The 15,635-nt window shown below is 41.5% G+C and overlaps 1 long non-coding RNA gene across 1 annotated transcript in view; it reads left to right on the top strand.

The window, feature by feature from the left end:
* LOC119849986 overlaps positions 1-15,635 on the top strand; it is a 76,120-nt gene that overhangs the window by 19,035 nt on the left and 41,450 nt on the right. The gene's annotated exons all lie outside the window — the stretch shown is intronic.

Raw genomic sequence — 15,635 nt, 5'->3', positions numbered from 1 at the left:
TAACTCAGAAGGAGAGCTGGGATCTCAGGCATACTTTCTTTATAAGTGCTGTTCTGTGTAAATGTATTGAAGAACATGAACATTTGAAATTTTGGGAAGCTTTTCATTTTGCTGGTTTAACGTGTTCTTGGAATCGCTCTGTTTGAGTGGCTTTGGTCTGACCTCTATATTTGCACCTACCCTTTGGGGTGCACAAGTCCTTGTTTGTGCAAACTGCATAGATATCAAACCAGGGTGTGTGTGTGTGTGTGTGTGTGTGTGTATATGTGTGTGTGTGTGTGTGTATATATGTGTGTGTGTGTGTGTATGTGTATGTGTGTATATATATATATATACAATGCTGAGCTTTTTTTTTTTTTGGATGCCAAAGAAACTTTATAGAAACTTATTGATATAAAAGAATAACTCTTCCAACCATGTGGTAGCTTAGACTTGAACCTTGATGGCCCAGTTCACTTTCTAAATACCAAGTTTTTATTGTAGTTCGTATATTAGCAGTTTTAAAACCATCTCTCGTAGCAGAGGAAATCTTGATCTCTGTGTCATCTTGCACTCCCAATATGGTTTCAGTAAGATTCTTTAGTAAGCAAGCAAGCAGTCACACTGAGAGACGAAATTTATTTTTAATTTCCTGAGACATAATCTTACTCTTCTGGATAACTATATAATTAATTCAACTCTGATATTACTTTTCAATGGATTTAGATAAAGCCTGAAGGCAGATAAGTAAATTACAAGTACATAATACTGGACCTGAATGTACTAAGCTAATACCGTTGTCAGAACAATAGAATACTTCAGATCCTCTTCCCATGTTGGTTCATCGTCTTGGCCTGATTTTTGAGGACAACAGCTCCATTACTGAATGAATCCTTATTAAAATTTTCAGATCAAGTACTGGCAAAAATGTTGGCGTGACAGCTCTGAAAACTGAATTCCATTAGCTACAAAATAGAGCAATGTCAATGCAAACGTACTTGCATTGCCCAGCTAATGACCACAGTCTTAACTATTTTTTCACTTCTAAAACTACCACCTCTGTTTCCATGACCATACTTTCCTTAGCCACTGTGAAAGAGTTTCAGAATGTGCAATTTGTGTTGGCAGTTTCTTAAGTGGATCATTTTCTGCTTTGGTCCGAATTATGTGATTTCAGTCCGGGGACTAAACAGCCAGTCTGATAACCTGGTTGCTATTAACCTGGGTTGGTGGTGCTCCATATAGCAAACCCCAAACCTCTGTACTCTGCAGTTTCTGCTTCTGAAAGTTTATAGAGTAGTGTATTTCCATACTGATATGGTCTCGGGAGTAAATGGATATAGTGAAATGGCAACAGAATGAAACAGTCCATTTCTTGTGGCGGTGATCCTGTGCATTAGGGAAATACAAGTGCCTGACTTGTTAGTCAGAGCTGGCACTTCCTGTGAATCTTTGGAAAACATTCTGCTATTTCTCTCTTCTTTTATCATTAAGTTGTTATATGAAATGTGAGGGATTTTTGTTAAAATACTTAGCAACGCCCTGGAATTGATTGCATTCCTCTTCCTAATGGTTTTATAATAAACTAGATCAGTTTACAAGGGTTTTTTTTAAAGCCAACCTCTAAATACTACAGCCTAGAACCTTGAAAATCAACTGTTTTCTTTGACTCATGTGCAGTGACTTGTTAACAATTCAGCAACTGAAACTTATCTGACAGAGTTTTTATTATTAATCAAATGCTAGAATAAAATCAATCTCCAGTAACTGTATTCTGATTCTGAATCCATCCTGTGCTGACAGATGTCACTTAGGCAAGCATGGCAAAGCCTTGTTCGTTTCCTATCATGCTGTTTTGCCAGAATGGCTACCTTATTGTGTTTATGTAACTCTGTTACAAGGATAGCTTTTTGGTCTAGCACTCAACCTCCAACTTGGAGAATCAGTAGACTGCTTTTTGTCTGGTCCCTTTCATTTGATCTGTTCAGCTTGGATGGCCCTATTGAAAGTTTAATCTCCCACTGGCATAACTCACAGGATCACTGGAACTCACAAGTCTTTCTATCGAATCAAGGCACAGTCTCCAGGGAAGGAGTAACTGTATTGGCAAAGAGTAATAGAAAATTATTTTTTGTCAGCTTAGTAAACATAAGACCTAGGCACACAGGTTTTTGAAGGTAATGTACGTAGCTTTGTGGAAACTTGTGCATAATGGATTATGTTGGCTGAGTATGGGCATGTGGCCAGTTCAGTCACAATTAGCATTAATTAATTTCTGCACATGCAAATTTGTGCAGTTATGTAACTCACTGTCAAGTATGTTTACAAGTCTCCTTCTGTGCCTAGTTAATTGAAGAATACAAGTCTGTTACAGCCCCAGCTATGCAGCCTTGGCTCTAGCTTAAGTTAGAGCAAATCACATTAGTAGCTCTGGAGGTTTCCAGTTCATTCCACAACTATGTAGGCCAAGATGGTGGCCATCACAGTTGCATGCACTCACTTGCTTTTTTGTGAACCAGACTTTTGGTTACATGGATTGTTGAAGGTGCCTTTGTAATCCATAAAAATATGGATACCGGCGGCTTGATTTTTGGACTACAGCTACACTTAGGGGGCAGTCCTGCTCTTGCATATATACATGCAATTCCCATTCATATCAGCCAAAAGCAAAATATCAAAACTGCTAGGGCATCCAGTATCGGAACAGAATTTCTCCTTGAGCTACTATTCCTGAATCCTCACTTTGTGTTTTCAGGAAATCCAATCATTTCTAGAAAGCCAAGTTGTGAGATCACAGACAGATGGGGGTGAAGTAGCAAGAGCAGCTCAGATCTTAAATAATAAAGATGCTTTTTCCATGCAAATGTTGTGAGCAGTAAAAAAAGGAAAGGGATCTACAGGGGTTGTAGAATAAATATTGTTTAACTTTCTTTGCTATAAAATGAGACAAACTGTCATGAATAAAATTAACAAGTGTTTCTTTTAAATCCCTTCAAACTGTCAGATAGTGTGCTAACACATCCCTTAGGTAGGAAAGTAAGTGACCATGTGGGTGGGGAATAAAACCCTCTCTATGCATAAGACTTACAAAGAAGCAATTCCCCAGGTTCCAGGGTGTGAGGGGGTAAAAATAAGAAGCCAAAAACTAAACCTCTTTGCAAAATCCATGCGTCATTAATTTGTTAGCTGCCTTTGCAGTTGAACCTGAAATATCTGAAGGCAGATAAATAGTTGTATCCACTTACCCAGAAATAGGGGGGAGAAGTATCATTCCCTGCCCTCCATGGATTCAAGTTTTGTTCCTATGCCAGCTGAAAACAGTTTGGGTTCAAAACTGATACAGAACAGAACCTTTCTACCAGTCCTAAGAGGGTGTGTGCAGGCAGTACAGTGACTGGCCAATAGCAATTGATCCAATTAAACTTGCATGTTTCTCTGCAGGCACCCACTATAGAAGCCAGACATTTTGTTCAAATCCTGCCTTCAATCTAAAAATCGCTAGCCTTCTAATATTATTGTCACAGCCCTTGTGGAGCTCCCCTTCTGGACACTCACAAGGCTGTTGTGTTTGGTTCTCGCCATGCTGGAGTTGTGTATTCTTAAGCTTCCCTTACTATGGATAGGCTCTATGACTGTCTGTCTTAGGCACGCCTTTTTGGGCATAGATTCTGTTTTGTCACCACTTCATGGAACTGGGACACCCCACCCTACCCCAGCTCCTTAAGCACATCCCTTCCCAAAGCTCGAACCTTGTGGGGACTCTGGGTTATCATTTACCTCTCTAGGTACATGTGGAAGATGAAGCAATTGGACACCAGCTTTGGAAGTTTCCTAACAAAACTTCTCTTTATCTTCAACAGCACAAGGGATATACAAATTTAGACAGAAACAATAAAACACCTATACACCATTCCCTGCATCAGCTTCCTCTCCTCACTTGAGTGTTCTTTGGGATCTGTCCGGAGTATTCTAGGGAGCCCAGGATTCCCCTCCCATCTCATTGCTTCTCCTCCTAATCATAGCGTAGTGTTTGTGTCCTGCAGCCAGTTTCTTTTTGTCATGGCCTTATCCTCATACCTCCCCCCCCCCCCCAAAAGGGCCAGTGAGAGATCTTTTCTTTTGTATCTTCAAGCCTCCTTTGCCCCCACGCATCCTATAATCAACCTTGTCAGATAACCAAAGTTCCCCACCAGGTGGTCTCTTGCTTAGTTACCAGCCCACATAAGCAGAACCAGTTTTCTTGGCTTGACCAACTTCTTTAGTGTATCCAGACAGATGTATTCAAATGTCAGTGAGTCTTGACAGAATGTTTACACAACCCAGACATGCAGATCTGCCCTTCACACAAGGGATATGAAGCAAGAACACAATACAGATAATCACACTGGTTTAAGCATATGAACAGTTATCTCAGAAGATTAGGGTTGGAAGAGACCTCAGGAGGTCATCTAGTCCAATCCCCTGCTCAAACAGGACCAACACCAATTAAATCATCCCAGCCAGGGCTTTGTCAAGCCGGGCCTTAAAAACCTCTTAAGGATGGAGATTCCATCACCTTCCTAGGTAACCCATTCCAGCGCTTCACCACCTTCCTAGTGAAAGTGTTTCCTAATATCCAACCTAGACCTCCCCCACTGCCACTTGAGACCATAGCTCCTTGTTCTGTCATCTTCCACCACTGAGAACAGCCGAGCTCCAACCTCTTTAGAACCCCCCTTCAGGTAGTTGAAGGCTGCTATCAAATCCCCCCCTTACTCTTCTTTTCTGCAGACTAAAGAAGCCCAGTTTCCTCAGCCTCTTCTCGTAAGTCATGTGCTCCAGCTCCCTGATCATTTTCGTTGTCCTCTGCTGGACTCTCTCCAATTTGTCCACATCCTTTCTGTAATGGGGGGCCCAAAACTGGACACAATATTCCAGATGTAGCCTCACCAGTGCCAAATAGAGGGAAGTACTCACTTCCCTCGATCTGCTGGCAGTGCTTCTACTAATGCAGCCCAATATGTCGTTAGCCTTCTTGGCAACAAGGGCACACTGCTGACTCATATCCAGCTTCTCATCCACTGTAATCCCAAGGTTCTTTTCTGCAGAAATGCTGCTTAGCTATATGAGTTTATAATCTCAAACAGAATGCATAAATTGTGACAATTTTGTGGAATCTCTCTGTGCACAATTGTAGAAAAGGAAGAGAAGCTTGGTGGCCTACCTTCAGTCACTTGTCTAATATATATTAAATATGTTACTGTACCCAGCTTCTCATCTCCAGTACAATTTGAATCTCTTCCTGGTTTAGGAGTTTGTAGGTCACCTATAATCTTGAAGGTGCCGGTTTGATAAACACAAATATCTAGAGAAGATGTGATACCAAATCACAGTGGATCCACTTCCATATCCTTGAGCTTCAGGGTAAATTCACTGACTTTGCACTTAGGGGGCATTTCTGCATGTCAAAAGTAAAATGAGTATGGTTGGTTTAAGACATAGGCACATCTAGGTACAGGCCTTGGGCTCTGGTTTTCGGAGTCTCCCATGATGGCATCAGAATCTAGAATTGATTATTTTTTTAAAAAGTTTTTACGTGCCATAGCTACAAAGTAAAGATTGAAAACATGACGCAAGCATAACTAATTCAAATTTGTGCATCTGAGTCTGCAGATTGTTTTAGGCTATCACCCTGAGAGGGGTGAATTGTCTCATAATTTTTTTTAAAGAATACAGAACAATGCAACTGTAAAATTTTAATGTCCATAGGTATGTATATGGCTTAAAGCAGAGGTTCTCAAACTGTGGTCCACAAACTCCATTCAAGTGGTCCGCGGATCTAATGTGTGCGCCTGGGTGGCCACACACGAGAGACTGAAGGGCCACCCACCTAATTAGTGGAGCCATGTGGGCGTGGCTCCACCAATTAGGTGCCTGGACCCTGGAGAAGGCACGCATATAAGGTGAGGTGGTGGCCTTGCGGGGGGGGCAGTGGGGTAAGAAGAGGGGATGGAGGGAATTTGGGACATGCAGGGCTTCAGTGGCCAGAGAAAGAGGTGACTTTCCCGAGCTCCAGGGCTGCGGCTGCTGGGGAGAGATGGTCCTCCTTCCCAGCCCAACTTAGGGGTTGCTGCAGTGAGGGAGAGAGGGCATATCCATCGCATTAGAAAGGTAAGACTACTGATAGTAAAATATGAGAGGTGTGCTTTTATTTGTAGAACAAAAAAACTTTTTTTTTTTAACGTAGCACTTTTACCCAATGCGCTTTACAATAGTTAGCTAACGGTACAAACAACATTTGGAAAGATTATTAAGTGGTCTGCCAAGACCCTCAGCAATTTTTAACTGATCCACGAAACAAAAAGTTTGAGAATCACTGGCTTAAAGGACATATTCTGAATCTGATTATCAAAGTGGCATTTAATGCATTAAGCAGCTAAGAGTACTTAAATCCTATTCAGGGAGATTTGGGACTAGCTTAAATTTTTCTTCACAATACTTACTCAGCAGTTTCAACTTTTTTCTTTTCTGTTTTTTTTCCTGAAGATTTTTTTTGTTCCAATGGATGCCCAATATTCCCTTAAATCTTACCACAAAGGCATTAACATCTTCTGTTATCTGCCAGTGTTACCTTGTATTTTTAATTTTTAGATTCCCAATTGGTCTGTGCACCATAATGCCTTAATCTTTTAAGTAACACTTGGGAATCATTACAGAAATATATAACATTATAACATTTTCCTTGTTCACTTCTTGGCCCATTACAGTGTGAACAGAATACAGAAGTACACCAATTTTGATGCAGAAATTTCCTTTCATCTCATTCCTCTCCTAAACATCTCTGTCCTGAATTATTACATAGAAATCTGTCTGTTCCTGTCTTCCATGCTTTTTTCCTTCCTTACCACCATTTGTTTTCCTGAGCTCACTTTCTAGTACTTCAATTCTTTGGTTTTAAATGCCTGTGCTGAAACCACATAGTTAACCGGAGTTGGCTGAATTGAGGAAAAACCTAAAGGTGCTAGGGAGCTTTATGCTGCTTTTTTTGCTTAAGAGTAAGTGGCCTATCTAGGTTCCTGTTAGCATCGGCGCCAACTACTGGAGCACCCACGAGGGGAAAAAAATAGTGGGTGCTCAGCACCCACTGGCAGGCCCCTCCTAGTGTGTGGACCAGGCTTATACCAGCAAAACCCTCTCACATGGATGCACTTATACTGGTATAAATTTTCTTATGTTGGTACAAGCAACCGGCATAAGCCATATCCGAACAAGCATAGTTCTACTGCTATACCTTTTATATACTAGAGCTTTTAATGGCATAGCTACATCAGTAAAAATCACGCCCCTTACTGAGATAGCTATGCTAGTAAAACTTTTCAATGTAGATCAGGTTCAAGACAGAGAAAACATGTAGGTCTGGGCTGACAGGGAGCACAAGGAAACAATTAGACAATATTGGTCAGCATGATAAGCGGTGATCTCAGCATGCTAGCTGCCTGCCTTACGGTGTGTAGTATGGGTTTAGTTTTTTAGTTGGCATCATAGCAAAGAACTTCAGAAGGCATATGGGTTTCTTAGCAACTTTGAATACCTGTCATATCACAAGTATTTGTTTAGGCATTGTTAGGTATTGATGCACAGGTGATATCTCTTTTTTAAAAGAAACCTTCCTAGATGTTAGTTTTATTTTCACAGTATTGAAAACTGGCTTGATAACTCTAGCAAGCTTATATAAAAGACATGAGCTTGATCTGAAATTGCTTTTATACATTTAAACTGGATTGGACAAGTCTCTTCTTGGAACAGCAACATTAGCAGATGTTTTCCCTTGTGCAGTTTCCAAAGACAACCACGTTGGTTGACACTTGCAAATAACGTAAACAAAACCAATGATGCAGAGACATTGGCCATGTGATAATCTTAAACAAGCATGTTCCTGGCATCCTTTTTAAAAATGGCAGCACTTGTAGTAATTTTACTGATTTACCATTCGTGATAAGCCACTTTGGTACAACAGTGTTTATTTTTCAGAAATACTGTCTGACATAAGTAGAAGTTTCTTCTAGTTAGTCATTTCTACTTTTTTTTCCCTGAGAAATAAAGCGGTAGAGTTTTATTATACTGAGCAGCTTACCTCACTCTTGCAGAGCTGTGAATTTGAATGAAGGTAAACTTTTCTTTATCATTTATTCTCAGCGTGGTGATGGTGCCCCAGAGGCAGAGTTACTAGTGATCTAAATGTTTTTCCTTGTTCGTTTGTTTGTTTTTGTTTTAAACCAAGAGCCAAATTCTTTTTACATATGATGTGAGTAGATGACCCCACATCTGCTTAATTAGGGTTTCTTGCATCTTTCTCTGAAGCATCTGGTGCTGGTTGCTGTCAAACAAGATAGATGGACCATGGGTCTAAGGGTCTGATCATTTACTGTGTTTCTTTGACTTCAGTGGTAGTATGTGTGGATCAGAGGGCACTTTGGCTTCGGTAGCACTGTTCTGGTTTAGAAGAGAAGTTGATCCAATTGAGAGTTGACAGGATTTTTTAAATTAACACCCGGACAAAATTTGATCCAATTTTTCTCTTTAGTTGGCAACATTATTCATTAAGATACAGCAACTCTCTACCAAAGCTACCACCTCAAGAACTTTCATGTGAATTAAATTCCAGATTATGCCATTCTACATTTACAAAAGTGACTTCATGCCTAGAGGGGAAAAAAAACTAGGCCATTAAATATTGATGCCAAAGATTTCAATCTTATCTCAGTTCTCGGAGGGCTGCTGGACCAATTTGTATAGTGGGGGTCAAGAGAGCCACTGAACTAAATTTCAGAGTAGCAGCCATGTTAGTCTGTATTCGCAAAAAGAAAAGAAGTACTTGTGGCACCTTAGAGACTAACAAATTTATTAGAGCATAAGCTTTCGTGAGCTACAGCTCACTTCATCGGATGCATTTGGTGGAAAAAACAGAGGGGAGATTGATATATACACGCACGCGCGCACACACACACACACAGAACATGAAACAATGGGTTTATCATACACACTGTAAGGAGAGTGATCACTTAAGATAAGCCATCACCAACAGCGGGGGGGAGGGGGAAGGAGGAAAACCTTTCATGGTGACGAGCAAGGTAGGCTATTTCCAGCAGTTAACAAGAATATCTGAGGAACAGTGGGGGGTGGGGGAGAAATAACATGGGGAAATAGTTTTACTTTGTGTAATGACTCATCCATTCCCAGTCTCTATTCAAGCCTAAGTTAATTGTATCCAGTTTTCAAATTAATTCTAATTCAGCAGTCTCTCCTTGGAATCTGTTTTTGAAGCTTTTTTCTTGAAGGATAGCCACTCTTAGGTCTGTAATCGAGTGACCAGAGAGATTGAAGTGTTCTCCAACTGGTTTTTGAATGTTGTTATAATTCTTGACGTCTGATTTGTGTCCATTCATTCTTTTACGTAGAGACTGTCCAGTTTGGCCAATGTACATGGCAGAAGGGCATTGCTGGCACATGATGGCATATATCACATTGGTAGATGCGCAGGTGAACGAGCCTCTGATAGTGTGGCTGCTGTGATTAGGCCCTATGATGGTGTCCCCTGAATAGATATGTGGACAGAGTTGGCAACGGGCTTTGTTGCAAGGATAGGTTCCTGGGTTAGTGGTTCTCTTGTGTGGTGTGTGGTTGCTGGTGAGTATTTGCTTCAGGTTGGGGGGCTGTCTGTAAGCAAGGACTGGCCTGTCTCCCAAGATCTGTGAGAGTGATGGGTCGTCCTTCAGGATAGGTTGTAGATCCTTGATGATGCGTTGGAGAGGTTTTAGTTGGGGGCTGAAGGTGATGGCTAGTGGCGTTCTGTTATTTTCTTTGTTGGGCCTGTCCTGTAGTAGGTGACTTCTGGGTACTCTTCTGGCTCTGTCAATCTGTTTCTTCACTTCAGCAGGTGGGTATTGTAGTTGTAAGAATGCATGATAGAGATCTTGTAGGTGTTTGTCTCTGTCTGAGGGGTTGGAGCAAATGCGGTTATATCGTAGAGCTTGGCTGTAGACAATGGATCGTGTGGTATGATCTGGATGAAAGCTAGAGGCATGTAGGTAGGAATAGCGGTCAGTAGGTTTCCGATATAAGGTGGTGTTTATGTGACCATCGCTTATTAGCACCGTAGTGTCCAGGAAGTGGATCTCTTGTGTGGACTGGTCCAGGCTGAGGTTGATGGTGGGATGGAAATTGTTGAAATCCTGGTGGAATTCCTCAAGAGCTTCTTTTCCATGGGTCCAGATGATGAAGATGTCATCAATGTAGCACAAGTAGAGTAGGGGCATTAGGGGATGAGAGCTGAGGAAGCGTTGTTCTAAGTCAGCCATAAAAATGTTGGCATACTGTGGGGCCATGCGGGTACCCATCGCAGTGCCGCTGATTTGAAGGTATACATTGTCCCCAAATGTGAAATAGTTATGGGTGAGGACAAAGTCACAAAGTTCAGCCACCAGCTTAGCCATGACATTATCGGGGATACTGTTCCTGACGGCTTGTAGTCCATCTTTGTGTGGAATGTTGGTGTAGAGGGCTTCTACATCCATAGTGGCTAGGATGGTGTTTTTAGGAAGATCGCCAATGGACTGTAGTTTCCTCAGGAAGTCAGTGGTGTCTCGAAGATAGCTGGGAGTGCTGGTAACGTAGGGCCTGAGGAGGGAGTCTACATAGCCAGACAATCCTGCTGTCAGGGTGCCAATGCCTGAGATGATGGGGCGTCCAGGATTTCCAGGTTTATGGATCTTGGGTAGCAGATAGAATACCCCAGGTCAGGGTTCTAGGGAAAATCCGATGAAGTGAGCTGTAGCTCACGAAAGCTTATGCTCTAATAAATTTTAGTCTCTAAGGTGCCACAAGTACTCCTTTTCTTTTTTCTGAACTAAATTGTAAACCCTATATATGATGGAAACCACTTCAAGCCGGAGGGGGCTGCTGCACCCTCAGTTTCCCATGTTCTAGGACCTATGGTTCTTGTGACAAACGCTTGCAGTTATTTGTATATCAGGGGTCTCCTCACTGACTATGACCACTTAATTTGGGGCCCAGGGTAGAGAATGAGATTTTGCAGGGAACCTGGTATGTACCTCACAAGGCATCAGAAATACCCTGGATTTTGGCATGTTCAGAGTGAGATTAAGAAAATCTCTCTGCAATAGCTTTGTGTGTCCGTGGGGGCAGATGGGTAAGGAAGCAGTGCATCCAAACGGCATATGCAAGGGAGGAATGCAGATCAGCCTTTCTGTTCGTTTGCTTTTAAAGCTTGTTTCCTAAATAGCGTTCAGATACCACTGTGATATGTGCAATATAAATAACCAGACTATTCTTTTTAGTAAGTTTAGACAAAATATACAATGTCCTGATTTGCCCTTTCCAAATATATACAAACAGTACTATTGCCCAAGAGCAACAATCAAACTCACTAAATAGGGACTTGACAAATTCATGAGTTTCGCAAATTCTAATCGTAATAGAAAAGGGTGGCCTAAAATATTTACAGAAGTTTCATGACAGTGGGGGATGTGTAGGAAGACCAAAAAAACTAATTCAAATTAATGGCCTGGCTGCTGCCATATGGTGGACAGTGAATTTCAGTTTTTGTACTGTGTACCTGCTGTCTCAATTTTTCCAGGCTAAGAAGGATGCATGGATGGAAAAAAAGCTTCTCGTGGTGGCCAATATAGGAACAGTTTATCCACAACAGGATTGGTGCAGGCATTATGAGCTCTTGCTAGTTTGTATAGCTAGGTGAGGTGTATCATTTTGAGTTGCTAATGATACTTCTGAGATTACCAAGAAAGAGTTGCTGTTTGACCTTCACTTCACCTTTATTCCCATTTGCCTATGTGTAAAATGGAGATCTTAGAGCACTTATAAAAATGGTAAGTAATAAATATTATGGTAGCAAAGGTCTGTTGTCCAGGACATGCCACTGAGAGAAATTTATAAATAGGCAACCTCATGCCCAGTCACTCTGGCTCTCAAGCAGAAATGAGAAAGATTGAAGATTACTTGGTGGTCCTTCTGTGTGTCATTTGGGGAATGCAAGAAACTCTTACTACCTCCTCTGTTCATTTTCACATGAATTGGTATTGTTTCATGCATGTGTTTTTTAGTGTTCTGGATGGTATACAATATATTCCTGCAGTGAAAGCATTTAGTACTTGATATTGAGTATTTATTCCTCCCCTAACTGACCTAGGCCTTGTCTAAACACAAAAGTTGTGCCACTTTAATTATATTGGTATAATTTAAATTGATACACCCACCAGCCCTACCAAATCCACATGTGGATGCAATTATACTGTTATAAGGGTACCTTATACCAGGAGTTCTCAACCTTTTTTCTTTCTGAGACCCCTCCCAACATGCTATGAAAACTCCATGGCCCCACTGTGCCACAGCTGTTTTTCTGCATATAAAAACCAGGGCCAGCCTTAAGGGGTAGCAAGCCGGGCAATTGCCCTGGACCCCACACCTAAGTTGCTCAGGCTTTGGCTTCAGCCCTCCTGGTGAGGCTCGGGTCCCCTGGCTGAAGTTCTGCGCAGCGGGGCTTTGGCTTTCTATCCTGGGTACTAGCAAGTCTAACACTAGCCATGCTTGGCAGAACCCCGGAGACCTGTCCGCAGCCCCCTGCCCCGGTTGAGAACCACTGCATTATACCACTATAGCTTATTTCTGTACAGGAAGAGGAATAAGCTATAACAGTAGAAGGCATTTGTCAGACAGTGACTGGCCCCTGTAAGGGGAGATGGGCCCAGCCCCACCTGTGACTGATCAGTTGCCTCTCAGCTGAGGGTATGAGGTGAAGGGTCAGGTGATAGTCTAAAGAGCACTTGATCTGAATAAAGGCCAGCAAGGGTTCAGTTTAAACTGGAGAAGTGCAGGATGGCCCTTGCAGGAGTCCCTGGGTTAGGGCAAGGCCCAGGAGAGGCTGAGAGGAGAAAGGCTTCTGGGGACTGCAACCCCAGGAGAATAACTTTTTAATTATTTCATGAGTTTTTGCAGTAATCTGTGCCCTGAAACAGTCTCTGTTGTGGCATTGCTTTCTCCTGGGCCGGTGAGACAACTCAGCAGCTTCACAGCACCTTCCTGCCGGTATAAATGTGTCCATGCTAGGGATAGTACCAATATATTTATATTAGGGGTGTGAGTTTTTTGTTTTTAAACTAACATAGCTAAGCCAGAAAAAAACCTCTGTGTTGGCCAAGCCTTAGGGCACATAGGGAGAAGAAAGAGTTGAGGGATAAGGAAGAGAGAACCATCTGAGAAAAGTACAATATAGAAGCTTCAGCCTGAACCTTCATTGGTTCCTCAAATCAACCCAAAAATGCTGTCCAGTCTGGATAAAACTGCTTCCCTCTTCTACCTTTTGTTATTGCTTTCATCCTCTAAAAAAAGAATATGAAGAGCTGCATTCAATTTCCAGTTCTGTTACAGGCTTGCTGTGTAACATTAAGGAAATGGAGACACTGAGGTTAAATGAGATGCTCTTGCCAAGTATTGCAAGGTCTTAGCTGAAAGGAGTTATGAAGTATATAATCTGTCTTCAGTGCAGTTCAGGTTAACATCCTGTTCACCAATTAGAAACTTTAGGGGTCAGTAATATATAGATTAGTGAAATGCAGTATGTTAAACTGAATTCTACAGCAATTGGGTTTTATCTCCTACTCTTGGATGGTATGCAACCAATGAAATGAACTCTGAAACCAATGAAATGAGAGTATTTACATCTGAAGCTTAGCTAGATGCACAGTGGTGAAATTCAGATGTTCCATAGTGTATAATATGCCAACCAAATTCCAGACATCTGCCAGGTTGTTACACAAATACATTGCTTTAATTAGCTCTCAAACACCATTATTCATTGCTTAAACATCCAAACTTGTAAAAGTTGGTCAGCCACCGCTGCCCCTGGGTAGTTTGTGCAAAGGTTATGCATCACTTAAATAGGAGTTTGGTGCTCAGTTTTTATAAATCTTCCTTAAAATCACTCAAGATCTAGTAGTAATCATGTACTCTTATCTGTGATTCCCTTCAAGTCTATCAGCATTTGAGTCCAATTCAACTTAAGTGTCATGTCTGGCAATCTTTCGTAAGCTTAATATATGTTCGTAATAAAAAAAATCGGTATGGTTTGTTACGTAACTATTCTGTCATAGTGCACTGTGCTTTTTGTAGTGTGCAGTGCTTTTCATCCTAGGATTGCAATATATAACGTACGGGTTAGTGCGTGCATACAGCTGCCTTCTGATGGATTTACTTTCAAACCTTCAAGTTCCGCTGCCTTCTAAGGCCAGAATTTTCAAAAATGCTCAGCACTCGCAGCTGGAACAAGACCTTCAAAACAGCTCAGCCCCTTGGGTGTGGAGAGCACTTGCAAATCTAGCCCCACAGTGTTGTATGCTCCACTACCCTACTGGAGAATCTGCCTGTTCAAGTGGCAGAAACCTCTAGCTTGGAAGCTGAAGATCTTGAAGTTTTTCTGCAACACCAGGATGTGTGGGTTCAGTGGCCAGCATGAAGCCCTGTATTTTTTTTACCTGGATTGATGTGTTTCCACCTGCTCCTCCTTAAATTTGCAAAAGGCCTATAAATCCTCCCTTTGACCTCAACTAATACATGAATGATCATCTTAAACATTAAACTCAGATTGGAGAGAACTAACTATGGAACTAACCAAATGCAACCTTCACTTCATTCCTGTTGCTGCCCATACTTTGTTTTGGGCATCTTCTATTTAGATGGCAAGCTGTTTCAAACATCTGTCTGAAATGCTTCACTACTGGTGCTGTACAAAACATTTTACTAACTGCACAATATCACATGAGGCAGACAAGTATTATCTCCATATTACAGAGGAGAAAACTAAAGACACGGGAGTTGTAAATTGTTGAGTGCCACATCACATGATGGACTATAGAACTCACATGTTCCAATTCTAAGTTACCTTAAAAGATTTTCCCTTCCCAAAGCTTGGAAGGAGAAGAGAGGTTAGTTTGTTAGTTATCCTATTTCTATGTAGTGGGATTTATCGCTGCAAAGCAATTATTTCCCTAAACTTGCCCCAGCTTGAAATTTCATCTGGTTAAATGGCTTGACATTAAATATGTTTTTCTCAACTTCACTATCACAAAGGGAAAAATAAGCCTCAGCATGCACAAGACTGCAATACACTTGCTTTGCTACTGCGGAAGCAACATCTGTTGCCTGATCTATTGGTTCTGAATTAGATTTCCCAATTAACATTTTATGATCCGGCAGGGTTCTACCTCAAGATCAGACCCAGACTTTATTAGAGTTTTCACTATGATGAGGACCCTGGTGGGCGAGGGACAGACACACACTTCGGAAAGGCCTTCTGATCTTGTAATATTTTTATTAGCACAATTAGCAAAATCACAAACATTCCAACCTAGCAAAGTAGAAAGAGATTAAATAGAATGGTCAAAATGTCCGGCATTTAGAGCATTCATATACGCGCATCAAAACTGGGGAGACAAGTGGTCCACAAGTAGTCCTATTGCTGGCAAGCCAAAAAGATCCCAACGGCTTAAACTGTGGTCAACCTTTTTATAGGGTTAGAGGGCCACCACAAATATTCATAAGGATGTTTGGCTTCTTCTGTCCTAAACTTCCTCCAGTGCTTCTCC

This window comes from Dermochelys coriacea, chromosome 1 (assembly GCF_009764565.3).
Source record: "Dermochelys coriacea isolate rDerCor1 chromosome 1, rDerCor1.pri.v4, whole genome shotgun sequence".
NCBI lineage: Eukaryota > Metazoa > Chordata > Testudines > Dermochelyidae > Dermochelys > Dermochelys coriacea.
Note: the sequence above shows the minus strand (reverse complement) of the source record. Positions and strands in the feature narration are given on the sequence as shown.